Source organism: Bos javanicus, chromosome 17, assembly GCF_032452875.1.
Source record: "Bos javanicus breed banteng chromosome 17, ARS-OSU_banteng_1.0, whole genome shotgun sequence".
In the NCBI taxonomy this organism is placed as follows: domain Eukaryota; kingdom Metazoa; phylum Chordata; class Mammalia; order Artiodactyla; family Bovidae; genus Bos; species Bos javanicus.
This window is the reverse complement of record NC_083884.1, coordinates 28,825,099-28,843,099: the sequence shown is the minus strand read 5'-3', so window position 1 is coordinate 28,843,099 and position 18,001 is coordinate 28,825,099.

Sequence of the window (18,001 nt, the reverse complement as noted above, 5' to 3'; positions counted from 1 at the left end):
CTGTTGTGTTTTGGGAGAGGTATAGCTAAGAAATCAATACCAATTAACTCTAAGGATGTGGCTCCAATGATTCTGTTGTCATAAAGATGCTCAGGAAGAAAATGATCTTCAGTTGGTCAAAGGGCTGATAACTCACTAACAGATTTATAGCTTGGAATTTCTGTGCCTTTTATTTAGCCTAACTTTAACTCAGTTCAGTTCAGTTCAGTCGCTCAGTCATGTCCGACTCTTTGCGACCCCATGAACTGCAGCACGCCAGGCCACCCTGTCCATCACCAACTCCCAGAGTTTACCCAAACCCATGTCCATTGAGTCAGTGACGCCATCCAACCATCTCATCCTCTGTTGCCCACTTCTCCTCCTGCGCTCAATCTTTCCCAGCATCAGTGTCTTTTCAAATGAGTCAGCTCTTTGCATCAGGTGGCCAAAGTACTGGAGTTTCAGCTTCAACATCAGTCCTCCCAATGAATACTCAGGACTGATCTCCTTTAGGATGGATTGGTTAGATCTCCTTGCAGTCCAAGGGACAATTCTTCGGTGCTCAACTTTCTTTATAGTCCAACTCTCACATCCATACATGACCACTGGAAAAACCATAGCCTTGACTAGATGGACCTTTGTTGGCAAAGTAATGTCTCTGCTTTTCAATATGCTATCTAGGTTGGTCATAACTTTCCTTCCAAGGAGTAAGCGTCTTTTAATTTCATGGCTGCAATCACCATCTACAGTGATTTTGGAGCCAAAAAAAAATTAAGTCTGACACTGTTTTTCCACTGTTTCCCCGTCTATTTCCCATGAAGTGATGGGACCGGATGCCACAATCTTCGTTTTCTGAATGTTGAGCTTTAAGCCAACTTTTTCACTCTCCTCTTTCACTTTCATCAAGAGGCTCTTTAGTTCTTCTTCACTTTCTGCCACAAGGGTGGTGTCATCTGCATATGTGAGGTTATTGATATTTCTCCCGGCAATCTTGATTCCAGCTTGTGCTTCTTCCAGCCCAGCATTTCTCATGATGTACTCTGCATAGAAGTTAAGTAAGCACGGTGACAGTATACAGCCTTGATGTCCTCCTTTTCCTATTTGGAACCAGTCTGCTGTTCCATGTCCAGTTCTAACTATTGCTTTCTGACCTATATACAGGTTTCTCAAGAGGCAGATCAGGTGGTCTGGTATTCCCATCTCTTTCAGAATTTTCCACAGTTTATTGTGATCCACACAGTCAAAGGCTTTGGCATAGTCAGTAAAGCAGAAATAGATGTTTTTCTGGAACTCTCTTGCTTTTTCAATGATCCAGTGGATGTTGGCAATTTGATCTCTGGTTCCTCTGCCTTTTCTAAAACCACCTTGAACATCTGGAAGTTCACAGTTCATGTATTGCTGAAGCCTGGCTTGGAGAATTTTGAGCATTACTTTACTAGCGTGTGAGATGAGTGCAATTGTGCAGTAGTTCAAGCATTCTTTGGTATTGCTTTTTTTGGAATTGGGATGAAAACTGACCCTTTCCAGTCCTGTGGCCACTGCTGAGTTTTCCAAATTTGCTGGCATATTGAGTGCAGCACTTTCACAGCATCATCTTATAGGATTTGAAATAGCTCAACTGGAATTTCATCACCTCCACCACCTAAGCCTTATATCATCATCTTGCACAAGCTCTATACTTCCTATGAGTAAGTCATTTGTTGCAAAGGGAGGCAGCAATTTAAGCAGCCTACAGAAGATGTTTAGTTTAATGTATAAATTTTTATTTAGTTTTTTGTTAATAGAGATAATCCTTGCTATTATTCAGAATTCAGCGGGAATGACTGCTGGTGTGGAACAATGAATGGCATGGTCATTAATGGGAAAAATAATAAATCTTACTGACAATTCCCAAACAATTTTATGATCTTCAATAATATATTCTATCATTATTTGTATTTGTATTTAGTTTTTGTCTTTTTGAAAAATAATTATTTTATATTGGAGTATAGTTGATTAATGTTGTGTTAGTTCTAGGTATACAACTGATTCAGATATACATGCACATCTATTCTTTTTTCAAATTCTTATCCCATTTAGAATACTTTAATTGAATTTAGTTTTGAATCTTATCTTTCTCCACTACTAAGCAATGAACTCTTTGAAGGAAGAATCTTTATCTCAGTATCAGTAGTACTTAGCACAGTGCCTGATTGATTGAAAGGATGCTTGAGGTAAGATAGGACAAGAGTATAGTTCCTATTGACAAACTACTTAAAATTAAACTTGACTTTTGTCTAACACAATCATCTCTGGTCATCTGATTTTGGGTACTAATCAGTATGCTGGGCTGGCAGTGATCAAGGCTGCACTCTGTGATGCATTTCAGATCTTGTCAGGTCATCTTAAGGTGAGATCTATAAAAATTAAGGAGTTCTTAAAACCTGGAGTAGTTCAGACAAACCATGGATCATTGATTCTTGGTTACTTCCATAGAAATTCAGCGTGAGGGGTTTTGCCAAGTAAAATGGCATGTGTTACTCTTCTTTCATCTTAATCAATATCATGGTAAATTCTAATTCACAGATCACAGCTCCACTTGCCTTCATGCAGGTGAATTCTACAAGTATTATGTTAGTTCAATCATTATAAAATAACCACAATGATTGAAATTACAACACAGACATCTCAGCCATTATCACCTGACTGTTTTTAGTAGATAACCTAATCTTATTTATCTGATAAAGGACAACCTGGATTCCATGCATTTTGAAAAATATTTTATTGGAGTATAGTTGATTTACCATGTTGTGTTAGTTTCAGGTGCAGAGCAAGGTTATATATAGTTATATATATGTGTGTGTGTATATATATATATATTCCTGGAGAAGGAAATAGCAACCCACTCCAGTATTCTTGCCTGGACTATCCCATGGACAGAGGATCCTGGCAGGCTACAGTTCATGGGGTTGCAAAGACTCGGACATGACTGACCAACTTCCCTTTCTTTCATATATATATATATATATATATATATATATATATATATCCACTCTTTTAGATTCTTATCCCATGCATTTTTTTTCCTGAGGAAAAATATTCGTGCAGAAGTAGGTCTCAGAAGACTTCTATCACTAAAACTTTTAATAGAAATGATCCCAAATCAGAGCTTTGGACAGTAATTCTGTATGAGATGATTGTATCTCTGTGGTTTCTCAACACCACTCCTGTCATAATTTTCTCGCACTAGCCTGGCTCAGATTTTGAATATACATTTTTCAGGATCTCTTGCCAGCTGGCTTGCTCCTATGTCTATCATAGGGGATATTGTTAGAGAATCAAAAGGCTATAAATTGGAAAAAACTTCCTGTTTTGGGCTTCAATGACATTGCAATTATTGGCAGTACCTGGAATTTTCTGGGAGTTTCTGTAGCAACAGTAATAGTGGAGTGATTCTGGACGCCAGAGTAGTAGCTTGGATAAGGAAAAAAAAAAACAAAAAACTTTTCAGTAATTCCTACCCAGGTCCAGGTAGCTCATATTTGACAGATCTTGAACTGACTACAATACAACCTCCAAAATGGAATAGTAGGTGCAGACTCATGGGTTCTAGCCTAGAAGTTTTAGCAGTCTTTGTCTAAAACTAGTCTAGTCAAGGCTATGGTTTGCTAGTAGTCATGTATGGATATGAGAGTTGGACTATAAAGAAAGTTGACCACCAAAGAATTGATGCTTTTGAACTGTGGTATTGGAGAAGACTCTTGAGAGTCCCTTGGACTGCAAGGAGATTAAAGCAGTCAATCCTAAAGGAAATCAGTTCTGAATATTCATTGGGAGGACTGATGTTGAAGCTGAAACTCCAACACTTTGGCCACTTGATGTGAAGAACTTACTTATTTGAAAAGACCCTGATGCTGGGAAAGATTGAAGGTGGGAGGAGAAGGGGATGAAAGAGGATGAGATGGTTGGATGGCATCACTGACTCAGTGGACATGAGTTTGAGTAAACTCCCAGAGTTGGTGATGGACAGGGAGGCCTGGCATGTTGCAGTCCATGGGGTTGCAAAGAGTTGGACACAACTGAGCAACTGAACTGAACTGAGCTGATTTCAACTCCCCTTCTGCTTTTTTTCTATCTACCATCCAATATAACTCATTCCCTATATTAACGTCCCTCTATGTGCTATACCTTGAGTGCATTATGTGTTTTTTTTTTTTTGAGAAGACACTGTCCTTTTAGATATCTTTAGATATCTAGTCACTGAACAAAAAGTTACCCAATACCACTGTGTACAATATGCACAAAGACATATGTACAAGTGTGGCTAAATTTCTGTTTGTTTTTGAGAATGAATCTCCAAATAAGCTATTGAGTCATACATACTGTAAATATAAAACCCAGATTCAATTACAGTATTTCTTGGTTCTCTCAATGATAATGCTTAACTTTCATCACTGTGTTGTGAGCCCCAGGGAATGGGAACTGTATTTTTGTATTTCCAGAAATTAACTTAGTGGCACAGGGTCACTTGGAGACCCTTTTCCCTCCTGATCCATTCTCAGACTATAGCCAGTGTGCTATTTAGACTAAATCTCCTTTTTACTACATAAAATCACTGTGTCTCTTCACTGACCTTAGAATAAAATCCAAGTATTTTAGTGTGGCTTGCCTGGATCATTAATTTTTGTGCATTGTTTACCTTTCTACCTTTATTTCTTGCCTCTTGATCAGACTCTTCAAACTTTTTTGTTCTACCGGGACTGAGCAGTTTGACTTTGAAGGCCAGTGGGATTTGCTTACAGAACTTCCAAGGGACTAGGGAAACATATTCTTGGAGGGCACAGACCAAACCTTGTGCACACCAGGACCCAGGAGAAAGGGCTGTGACCCCATAAGAGACCCCAGACTTGCCTGTTAGTTTCCAGCAATCTCCAGCAAAGGCACAGGTTGCAAGTAAAGTCTGATTCTGTAAAGAACAATATGGCATAGGAACCTGGAATGTTAGGTCCATGAATCAAGGTAAATTGGAAGTGCTCAAACAGGAGATGGCAAGAGTGAACATCAACATTTTAGGAATCAGTAAACTAAAATGGACCGGAATGGGTGAATTTAATTCTGATGACCACTTATCTACTACTGTGAGCCACAGTGTTCAACACCATGCTTATTTAACTTACAGCGGAGTACATCATGCAGGATGCCAGACTGGATGAAGCACAAATTAGGATCAAGACTGCAGGGAGAACTATCAATAAACTTAGATATGCAGATGACACTACCCTTATGGCAGAAAGTGAAGAGGAACTAAAGAGCCTCTTGATGAAAGTGAAAGAGGAGAGTGAAATAGTTGGCTTAAAACTCAACATTCAAAAAACTAAGATCATGGCATCCGGTCCCATTACGTCATGTCAAATAGACGGGTAAACAGTGGAAACAGTGACAGACTTTATTTTCTTGGGCTCCAAAATCACTGCAGATGGTGACTGCAGCCATGAAATCAAAAGCTGCTTGCTCCTTGGAAGAAAAGCTATGACAAACCTAGACAGCATATTAAAAAGAAGAGACATTACTTTGCCAGCAAAGTTCTGTCTAGTAAAACTATGATTTTTTCAGTAGTTATGTATGGATATGAGAATGGATCATAAAGAAAGGTGAGCATGGAAGAATTGCTGCTTTTGAACCATGGTGTTGGAGAAGACTCTTGAGAGTCCCTTGAATCACAAGGAGATTAAATCAGTCAATCCTATGAAATCAGTCCTGAATATTTATTGGAAGGCCTGATGCTGAAGCTGAAACTCCAACACTTTTCCCACCTGATGTGAAGAGCTGACTCATTGGAAAAGACCCTGATGCTGAAAAGATTGAAGGCAGGAGACGAGGACCACAGAAGATGAGATGATTTGATGGCATCACCAACTCAATGGACATGAATTTGAGCAAGCTCCGGGAGTTGGTGATGGACAGGGAAGCCTGACATGCTGCATTCCATGGTGTCACAAAGAGTTGGAAACAACTGAGCGACTGAACTGAACTGGACTGAACACCTTACAGTTCTGCCAAAGGCCCACACTGTTTCTTACCTCTGGGCACTGCCATATAGATGACCTTTTAAATATGAGCATTGTCTTCTCTTATTTCACTCCTATTTTCCAATGTATTTTCTCTAAGTATGCCTCAGTTTTCAGCTTTTTAATTGTTGTTTTTTCTTCATACTTTCCCAAGTCCTCCAGTCTGGCTTAGAAAACTTTTAAAATACTCCCAGTGCATTCTTCTTCTCAGTTATTATAGTGTTTAACATACCGCTTTGCAATTTCCTGCTTAATTACATCACAGCATGTTCAATAGGACTTTTTGTTATGCAGGGATATCAGATAAATTCTTAAGTTGAAGAAGATCAGTACACCTGCATTCTAAAGATACCAGAAATCTGTTTCCAACCTTATCATGCTTTTCAGACTTTCCTGTAATCTCACTATCAACCCTACAAACATTTAACTAACCTGCATAGAGAGGAGTCTAGACATACAGAGGAACTGGTTGCAAAGAAAGTCAATGAGGGATAATATGATGTAGACCCCAAGGAATTACTTTGGGTTTTTATTTCTTATTTGGGAGAGAGGTAAAAGGGCATTCTCTCTCTCTCTCTTTTTTTGGCCAATTAAGAAAGTGTGATGTTTGAGTTTATGTGTCAACTTGGCTGGCCACAGTACCCAGATATGTTGTCAAACATTATTACAAATATTTTTGTGAGGGTTTTTTTTTTTTTTTATGAGATTAGCATTTAAATGGGTAGGTTTTGAGTAAACCAAATTGTCCTCTGTAATGTGAGTGATTCTTACTTTATTTAGTAAAGTTGAAGGGCTGAATAGAAAGATAGACTGACCTTCTCCCAGCAAGAGGGAATTCTGCCAGCAGACAGCCTTCAGACTTGAACTGCAGCACTGGCCTTCCTGGGTCTCTAGCCTATTGACCTTTGGACCAGAACTGTACCATCAGCATTCCTGGGTCTCCAGACTGCCAACCCACACTGCAGATTTTGGACTTGCTGGTAATACCATCAGAGAAGGCAATGGCAAACCACTCCAGTACTCTTGCCTGGAAAATCCTATGGACGGAGGAGCCTGGTAGATTTCAGTCCATGGGGTCACGAAGAGTTGGACATGACTGAGCGACTTTACTTTCACTTTCCACTTTCATGCATTGGAGAAGGAAATGGCAACCCACTCCAGTGTTCTTGCCTGGAGAATCCCAGGGACGGGGGAGCCTGGTGGGCTGCCGTCTATGGGGTCGCACAGAGTCGGACATGACTGAAGCAACTTAGCAGCAGCAGCAGGTGATACCATGCAAAGCCCTGTGGGGTTCCTGGGCACAAGGCCTTTCTGTATCCCCCATTTCTTTAATTATGGGAAACAGGCTTTATTCAGCCTCCATGACCTTCCCAGATCTCCAAGGGGTAGATTCAAGAAGTTGTTGATTAGAGAAGGGAGGGGATGTGAAACTAGGGACAAATAGTCAAGAGCAGCCTTCAGGCAAGGTCCCGTTTCCCCATGAACAAATACAGGCAACAATATATTTGAGCTATTTTGCAGACACTGAAATGCCCTCCAGGTGGGAGAAATTAATGATTAACAATGGTGTGCTGCCCACCAAGTACATAGACCACTCCACACCAGTTGAACCAGAAGGTTGATGATGCTGATTCCTACTTACCTCACCACCAACCCGTCAGAAGAATGTCCACAAACTGATCCTCTTTGAACTATTACTATAAATATTCTCACTACTTTCCCCAAGTTTGGACACATGGTTTTGAGGGCATTAGCCCACTGTGGCCCCCTTTGTCTGGCAAAGCAATAAAGCTACACTTTTCTACCTCACCTAAAACTCTGTCTCCAAGATTCAAGTCGACACTGGTGTACAGAGAAGCTGAGCTTTTGGTATCCCCAACCTCCTTAATCACATGAAGCAATCACTTAAAATAGGTGCATATAGATATATGTGTGTGTTTTTGTACAGTTGCTAAGTTGTGTCCAACTCCTTGTGATCCCACGGACTGCAGCATGCCAGACTTCCCTGTTCTTTACTATCTCTTGGAGTTTGCATAAACTCATGTTCATTGAGGCAGTGATGCCATCCAACCTTCTCACCCCCTTCTCTTCTTGCCCTCAATCTTTCCCAGCATTGGCGTCTTTTACAGTGAGTTGGCTCTTTGCATCAGGTAGTCGAAGTGTTGGAGCTTCAACTTCAACATCAGTCCTTCCAAGGAATATTTAGGGTTGATTTCCTTTAGGATTGACTGGTTTGATCTCCTTACTGTCCGAGGGTCTCTCAAAAGTCTTCTCCAGCACCACAGTTCAAAAGTATCAATTGTTTAGCATTCAGTCTTCTTTATGGTCCAACTCTCACATCCATACATGACTACTGGAAAAACCATATTTTTGATGATACAGACCTCTGTCACTAAAGTGATGCTTCTGCTCTTTAATATGCTTTCTACGTTTGTCAGCTTTTCTTCCAAGGAGCAAGCATCTTCTCATTTCACGGCTACCGTCACCATCCACAGTGATTTTGGAGCCCAAGAAAATAAAGTCTATCACTGTTTCCACTTTTTCCCCATCTATTTGCTGTGAAGTGTTGGGACTGGATGTCATGATCTTAATTTTTTGAATTTTGAGTTTTAAGCCAGCTTTTGAACTCTTCTTTCACTTCCTTCACTCTTTTTCACCTGTATCAAAGAGGTTCTTTAGTTCTTCACTTTCTGCCATTAGAGTGGTATTATTTGCATATCTTAGGTTGCTGATATTTCTTCTGGCAATCTTGATTCCAGCTTGTGATTTATTCACCTGGCATTTCACATGATGTACTCTACATATAATTTAAATAAGCAGAGTGATGATATACAGCCTTGATGTATTCCTTTCCCTGTTTTGAACCAGTCCTTTGTTCCATGGCTGATTCTAACTGTTGCTTCTCGACCTGCATGCAGGTTTCTGAGGAGACAGGTAAGGTGGTCTGGTATTCCCATCTCTTTAAGAATTTTCCACAGTTTGTTGTGATCCACACAATCAAAGGCTTTAGCGTAGTCAGTGAAGCAGAAGTAGATGTGTGTGTGTGTGTGTGTGTGTATATCATAATCAGCTATTGAGTCTATTTCTATGGAGAACCCTGATTAACACTATGATATATCAAGGGCTCGCATGTATCTGGCAGCATAGGAGACAGATATTTTGTTTATTGTTCAAGTGTTTGCTGTGCTTCAGTTGTGAGCTCATCCCAAAAGTAACAGAGTGGAGCACAGTGAGAGAGTCATTACCCAGAGATGTCCCATGGTTCCTGGAGATTAAGGCCATTACTAAATAAAAGACCAACACGTACTGACTTCCTGGAGCATTCCAAAGGCAGTGTGTTTGTTGGCTGGAGTAGCCTGCTATGACAAGAGGAGTAGACAGGGCAGCAGTACTGCGTGTGAAGCCCCTCCATTTCGTATGGCGAGTATGTATGGGGTTCCCGTGACCATGTAGACAGTATGGAAAAGAACCAGGTTCAAGAACTCCTTGAAAGCACCCTTCTCAAGGCATTATTCTAATGGAATAAGAAGATCCAGATAGTAGGAAGTAATGTGATAAACTATCAGGACACAGATTCTCACTCAACCTACACTTGTACATCCCTAAATGCCTGTTACACAGGATGCCTGCCACGCAGAGGTAGATCATAACAGTGCCACCTAAAATATTTATTTATTTTTCTCTCTTTTTATTTTTCAAACTGAATGAACCAGAAGGACCATGATGAGAAGGAGGAAGAAAACACCCTCAACCCCCATGGTAGATCACTAGCCAAGGTCAGACTTGTCCAGTGGTATGATAGTATGACAGCTGTCTACTCTTGTGTTAGATACTATGAGGTTAGCCACCTGTGAAGTTCGGGGGCACAGTACACACAAGACTTCTCATCTCTTAAAATGTAACCAATTTTAAACTTAAGGGTTTACCCAAACCACTCTCAATGTCAGTAATATGTTAGAAAGACTCAGAACTCACTGAAAGACATTAATAGTCACAGTTATAGCTTTTGTCCAGCTAAAGAATACTGGTTAGAATCAGCAATGAGAAAAAGGGCCTCAAGAAGAGGAAATGTACCAAAAGTGGAGATTCTGCCTCTCCCCATCGAGTCAGGACAACATTATTCACTTGGCATTGATGTGTGACAATAGGTGTGGAGTACTGCCAGCCAGGGAATATCACCTGAGCTATGTTTGGAATTTTAATTGGTGCTCCTTGGTTGACTGTGCACATGGCTAAATGTAATCTCCATCACCTCTCGAGGTAGAGTGGATACTGGGTGGCCCAAAGCCCCCATCATAAATCACTTGTTAGTCTGCTGGCCAAAGCCTCCAGGTAAATAAAGATAGTCTTCTGAGACATTATCTCCCGGATGAGACAAAGGCAATACCTCTCTCTTAGGGTAAGATTATATTCTTTACTACACAGATGTGAATTTTGATATAAGAGTTTCTGGTTGGTGAATGGGGTATGTAGATAGAACATGTTTGAATAAAGGCATTCCTGGAAAGCAGTTTTTACATCTATTGAATTTAGAATTAAGACATACATGCATAACTGGATTATTCTCAACTAGAAATGAGCTCTGTGGAAACAGGGATGATATCTTTCTTGTTTCTGCAGCTCAGTACAGATACTATTAGTATAGGCTCTGAAGAAGTATTTGTCTAGTGAATGAATAAAAGAGACTTCCATAGCTATTCAAATGGTAAAGAATCTGCCTGCAATGTGGGAGACCTGGGTTCAAGATCTCCTGGAGAAGAGAATGGCTACCTACTCCAGTAGTCTTGGGATTTCTCTAGTGGGAATGAATAAAGACCTATCATAAAACGCTAGGTAGACCATCACTGCAGAGCTATTCTGGTATGATGTAGGTACTCCTGATGATCATGATAAATTTATAAATAGTCAGAGCCTCAGTGACAAAGTCATTGCCTTCAGTCTAAATAGAATAAAGAGAAGGAAGATTATGGTATTCCACGCATTACCTTATTAGCCTTCTAGAGGTAGCAAAAGTATTTAGGAGTAACTGCAGAGTTGCAGCAATTGCTTATAAGTTTCAAGTGCAGTTTTGTCTCTTCTTTTTGCTTAAAATAATTTATGATCTGAGCCAAGCAGTTAATAACATAAGATTTATGTTCTGAAAGCTTCAAAAGACAGGTTATGATGCTCTGGAAGGATTCTTTCAGGAAACCTTTAAGCCAGTATATGTGTGGTGTGGCATGACAAATATCTTCCAAAGTACATAGAGTTCACCATTAGTTGCAATACTGACATATGGTAATATTGTTTGTGAAGTTTTAACAAAAATGATATTTTATGACTAAAATTCATGAATAATGCCTTTTCTTTTAAATAAACTTTTGATTTTAGAATAGTTTTACATTTATAGAAAAGTTGTGAAGATTGTACAAAGAATTCCCATACACTTTGCATCATTTTCCCTTATTATTATGATCTTAGATTAATATGGCACACTCCTCACAATTAATGTGCCAATATTGATATGTTAGTATTAATTAAAGTTTATACTTTACTCAGATTTCCTTCAGTTTTATCTAATATTCATTTTTAGTTTCAGAATCCCACATTACATTTAATCATCATGTCTCTTGAGGCTCCTCTTGGCTGTGACAGTTTCTCAGACTTTCTTTTCTTTCCCCCTTTTTTTTTTTTAAATAGCTTTGACATTATGGTCCAATTATTTTGCAGAATGTCTCTCATCAAAAAAACAAAAAACACCATTTTTCTGATGTTTTCTCATGATTAAACTAGGGATAGGCATTTTTGGGAGAAAAACCGCAGAGCTTATGTGTGATTTTCATCACATCACAAAAAGGGTGCATGCTATCTGCATAACTCGTCACTGTTGACTTTTGTGACCTTGAACACCGACTTACAATGAGGATGGAAAGAAAGTCTCTGCGGTGCACACTCAAGGAGTGATTTGTTTTTCACCTCTTAGAAGGTGGATTATCTACATAAATAATTTGGGATTTTTCCAGATGAGATATTTGTCTATATTCTTCCTTATATTTAGTCAATTTTTTTAAAAGTGCCTATTGAATTTGTTACAATATTGCATCTGTTTTATGTTTTGTTTTTGTTTGAGGTATATGAGATCTTAGCTCCCCAACCAGGGATCAAAACCTGCACCCCCTGCATTGGAAGGCCAAGTCTTAACCCCTGGACTGCAGGAAAGTCCCTCAATTATTTATTAATATCAGTATAAGCTCATGAATATTTTATTACACATTAAGTTATAATCCAATACTACTTTGTTTGTTGCTCTAATTGTTTTATATTTGGAAATTGCAACCTCTTTCAGTTGCCTTCCACGTCCACTTGACATCTCTAACATGATGTTTTTTGTTGTTGTTGTTGAGCACTTCCTGAAATTTTGGCAGTACAAGAAATTCCATGGTCATCTTATATATTTATTGCGCCAGCTCTGGAGCAACAGGAAGCCCTAGTGGTTTATTGGAGAGTGGTATTAGAAACTAAGTCCTTTGTGCTAGGCGTTATTTTATTCTAATTTGTTCACTTCAGTTTCAGTTCAGTCACTCATTTGTGTCTGATTCTTTGCGACCCCATGAATTACAGCATGCCAGGCCTCCCTGTCCATCACCAACTCCCGGAGTTCACTGAAACTCACGTCCATCGAGTCAGTGATGCCATCCAGCCATCTCATCCTCCGTCATCCCCTTTTCCTCCTGTCCCCAATCCCTCCCAGCATCAGAGTCTTTTCCAATGAGGTAACTCTTCACATGAGGTGGCCAAAGTACTGGAGTTTCAGCTTTAGCATCATTCCTTCCAAAGAACACCCAGGACTGATCTCCTTTAGAATTGACTGGTTGGATCTCCTTGCAGTCCAAGGGACTCTCAAGAGTCTTCTCCAATACCACAGTTCAAAAGCATCAATTCTTCAGCACTCAGCCTTCTTCACAGTCCAACTCTCACATCCATACATGACTACTGGAAAAACCATAGCCTTGACTAGACGGACGTGCAAGGAAATACACACAGACATGCAAGATCTGATAAATATTTATTTATATATCCAACTTCTATTCATATTAGGCCAAAGACGAGTTTGTCATATATTCAACACTAATCAATCCATTACATGTTTTGCTCAAGCCTTCTCTCCTTGCTTATAATCTCCCACTCCAAACTGAGAAACATGACTTACCTGCTGCCATCTATTTACTTATGTCCAATTCCAGTACTGTGGTTTTGGAATTGCTAACTTATACCCCCATGGGAACAACTGTATTTATTAGATTATAGGACTTGTATATATACTTGTTATGCCTATTTTCTTATAATTGCTACACTTCTACAAAGTTACAAAGGTCAGCATGTTTTCCCTCAACCTCTTTAGTGAGATTATTTCATACATGTGTGATAGGATTACATCTGTTAGGCAGTTAAAGTAGGGAAAAATGGAGTCCAAAATGGCAGCCAGAGGAGGTGGCTAGAAGAACCACACAGAGGACATATAAAGAAAAGAAAAAACCCGAGAATAAGGAAAACCATATATCAGAAGTGAAGACTCCTGGCTGGAAAATGCACCCAACATAGCCCCTCACCTGATTGGTCTCAAGATCATGCCTCATTTGCATTGGATGCAGCCAGTCAGGTCCCACAGAGAAGGCAATGGCACCCCACTCCAGTACTCTTGCCTGGAAAATCCCATGGACGGAGGAGCCTGGTAGGCTGCAGTCCATGGGGTCGCTAAGAGTCAGACATGACTGAGCGACTTCCCTTTCACTTTTCACTTTCATGCATTAGAGAAGGAAATGGCAACCCACTCCAGTGCTTGCCTGGAGAATCCCAGGGATGCGGGAGCCTGGTGGGCTGCCATCTGTGGGGTCACACAGAGTCGGACAGGACTGAAGCGACTTAGCAGCAGTAGCAGCAGTCAGGTCCCATGGACTGCCCGGGGGAGAGAACAAAGGATGTAAAAAGGGAAACTTAAAACCCGGTGGGACCACTCATGCTGGTGTTGGTCTGCTCTCACCTCTGGAGAATATACTGCTTACTGCTTGCTCAATAAACCTTGCCTGCCTGAGCTGTTCAGGTCTGCCATTTCACTTCTTTGCAACAGCAGGACAAGAACCAAGGGAGAGAAAATTGGCCTAACAGATCCTTTTGTTATAGTTCATCCTGGAATATCAGGAACTTCTAAATGAGTTTGCCTATGTTGTGTACATAACATTGTATTATTTGTGCTTTAAATTTCTAAGGGTTTTACAAATGCCTAGTATCATATAACCAATATTACAATATAATACAGAATAGTTTACTCCGCCACCACCCCCTGCCAAATCCCATGTGCTTCACTTACTCAATCTTCCTCTTCCCCCAACTCTTATTTCATCTATGTTTAAGCCAGTTCTGTTTTATTTTTCCATAATGCCATATAAATGGGATTATATAGTTTGTAGTCTAATCAGACTTGCTTCTTCTACCTAGAAATATCTATTTAAGGGTTGTTGTTCAATTGCTCAGTCATGTCCAACTCTTTGGAGCCACATGGACTGCAGCATGTCAGGCTTCCATGTCCTTCACCATCTCCTGAAGCATGTTCAAATTCATGTTCATTGAGTTGGTGATGCCATCCAACCATTTCATCTTCTGGTGTCTTGTTCTCCTCTTGCCTTCAGTCTTTCCCAGCATTAGGGTCTTTTCTAATGAGTTGACTCTTTGCATCAGGTGGCCAAACTATTGGAGCTTCAGCTTCAGCATCAGTCCTTCCAATGAATATTCAGAGCTGATTTCCTTTAGGATTGACTGGTTGGATCTCCTTACTGTCCAAGGGACTCTCGAGAGTCTTCAACACCACAATACAAAAGCATCAGTCCTTCAGCACTCAGCCTTCTTTATTGTCCAAGTCTCATATCTATACATGACTCCTGGAAAAATCAGAGGTTTGACTAGATGGACCTTGTTGGCAAAGTAATGTCTCTGCTTTTGAATATGCTATCTAGGTTGGTCATAACTTTCCTTCCAAGGAGTAAGCGTCTTTTAATTTCATGGCTGCAGTCACCATCTGCAGTGATTTTGGAGCCCAAGAAAATAAAGTCTGTCACTGTTTCCAGTGTTTCCCAATCTATGTGCCATGAAGTGATGGGACTGGATGCCATGATCTTAGTTCTTTGAATGTTGAGGGTTTTTTTTCCCTTCAATTTATTTTTCTTTTGTTAGTTAATTTATTTTATTTTCAGTTTGTTTATTTTATTATTTTTTTTCACAATAGTAAAAGATGTTTTATCAGTTTGCACAATTAATATCCAGACAAAAAATAAAAGATAGTTACAATTGCAAGCCATGATGTAAATGTGATTAAACTAACAGTATAAAATAATTACATACAAATTTGGGGAGTTAAATAAAGTGATGTGATAAGTGGAATGCATACATGTACATGTTTTCTTTCTTTTTTTTTTCTTTTTAAACTTTACATAATTGTATTAGTTTTGCCAAATATCAAAATGAATCCGCCACAGGTATACATGTGTTCCCCATCCTGAACCCTCCTCCCTCCTCCCTCCCCATACCATCCCTCTGGGTCGTCCCAGTGCACTAGCCCCAAGCATCCAGTATCATGCATCAAACCTGGACTGGCATCTTGTTTCATACATGATATTTTACATGTTTCAATGCCATTCTCCCAAATCTTCCCACCCTCTCCCTCTCCCATAGAGTCCATAAGACTGTTCTATACATCAGTGTCTCTTTTGCTGTCTCGTACACAGGGTTATTGTTACCATCTTTCTAAATTCCATATATATGTGTTAGTATACTGTATTGGTGTTTTTCCTTCTGGCTTACTTCACTCTGTATAATAGGCTCCAGTTTCATCCACCTCATTAGAACTGATTCAAATGTATTCTTTTTAATGGCTGAGTAATACTCCATTGTGTATATGTACCATAACTTTCTTATCCATTCATCTGCTGATGGACATCTAGGTTGCTTCCATGTCCTGGCTATTATAAACAGTGCTGCAATGAACATTGGATTACAGACAATCTCTTTAACAAGTGGTGCTGGGAAATCTGGTCAACCACTTGTAAAAGAATGAAACTAGAACACTTTCTAACACCATACACAAAAATAAACTCAAAATGGATTAAAGATCTCAATGTAAGACCAGAAACTATAAAACTCCTAGAGGAGAACTTAGGCAAAACACTCTCTGACATACACCACAGCAGGATCCTCTATGACCCACCTCCCAGAATATTGGAAATAAAAGCAAAAATAAACAAATGGGACCTAATTAACCTTAAAAGCTTCTGCACATCAAAGGAAACTATTAGCAAGGTGAAAAGACAGCCTTCAGAATGGGAGAAAATAATAGCAAATGAAGCATCTGACAAACAACTAATCTCAAAAATATACAAGCAACTCCTACAGCTCAACTCCAGAAAAATAAATGACCCAATCAAAAAATGGGCCAAAGAACTAAATAGACATTTCTCCAAAGAAGACACACAGAGGGCTAACAAACACATGAAAAGATGCTCAACATCACTCATTATCAGAGAAATGCAAATCAAAACCACTATGAGGTACCATTTCACACCAGTCAGAATGGCTGCAATCCAAAAGTCTACAAGCAATAAATGCTGGAGAGGGTGTGGAGAAAAGGGAACCTTCTTACCCTGTTGGTGGGAATGCAAACTAGTACAGCCACTATGGAGAACAGTGTGGAGACTCCTTAAAAAACTGGAAATAGAACTGCCTTATGATCCAGCAATCCCACTGCTGGGCGTACACACTGAGGAAACCAGAAGGGAAAGAGACATGTGTACCCCAATGTTCATCGCAGCACTGATTTCCTTTTATTTCTTTTTCTTCTCTGATTGCTATGGCTAGGACTTACAAAACTACATTGAATAGTAGTGGTGAGAGTGGGCACCCTTGTCTTATTCCTGATTTTAGAGGTAATGCTTTCAATTGTTTGCCATTGAGGATAGTGTTTGCTGTGGGTTTGTCATATATGGCTTTTATTATTTTGAGGTATGCTCCTTTCATGCTTGCTCTGGAGAGTTTTTTTTTTTTAATCATAAATGGGTATTGAATTTTGTCAAAGGCTTTCTCTGCATCTATTCAGATAATCATATGGCTTTTATCTATCAATTTTTTAATATGGTGTATCACACTGATTTGTGAATATTGAAGAATCCTTGCATCCCTGGGATAAAGCCCACTTGGCCATGATGTATGATCTTTTTAAGATGTTGTTGGATTCTGTTTGCTAGAATTCTGTTAAGGATTTTTCCATCTATGTTCAGTGATATTTGCATGTAGTTTTCTTTTTTTTTTTTTTTGGTGGCATCTTTTTCTGATTTGGGTATTAGGATGATGGTGGCCTCATAGAGTGAGTCTGGGGGTTTACCTTCCTCTGCCATTTTCTGGAAGAGTTTAAGTAGGATAGGTGTTAGCTCATCTCTAAATTTTTGATAGAATTCACCTCTGAAGCCATGTGGTCCTGGGTTTTTGTTTGTTGGAAGATTTTTGATTACAGTTTCGATTTCTGTGCTTATGATAGGTCTGTTAAGATTTTTGTTTCTTCTTGGTTCAGTTTAGGAAGGTTATACTTTTCTAAGAATTTTTTCATTTCTTCTAAGTTGTCAATTTTATTGGCATATAATTGCTGATAGTAGACTCTTATGATCCTTTGTTTTTCTGTCTTATCTGTTGTGATTTCTCTATTTTCATTTCTAATGTTATTGATTTGATTCTTCTCCCTTTTTTTCTTGATGAGTCTGGCTAATGGTTTGTCTATTTTATTTATGTTCTCAAAGAACCAGCTTTCAGTTTTGTTGATTTGTGCTGTATTCTACTTCATTTCTTTTTCACTTATTTCTGTTCTGATTTTTATGATTTCTTTCCTTCTACTACCTTTGGGGTTCTTTTGTTCTTTTTCTAGTTGCTTTAGGTGTAAAGTTAGGTTGTTTATTTGA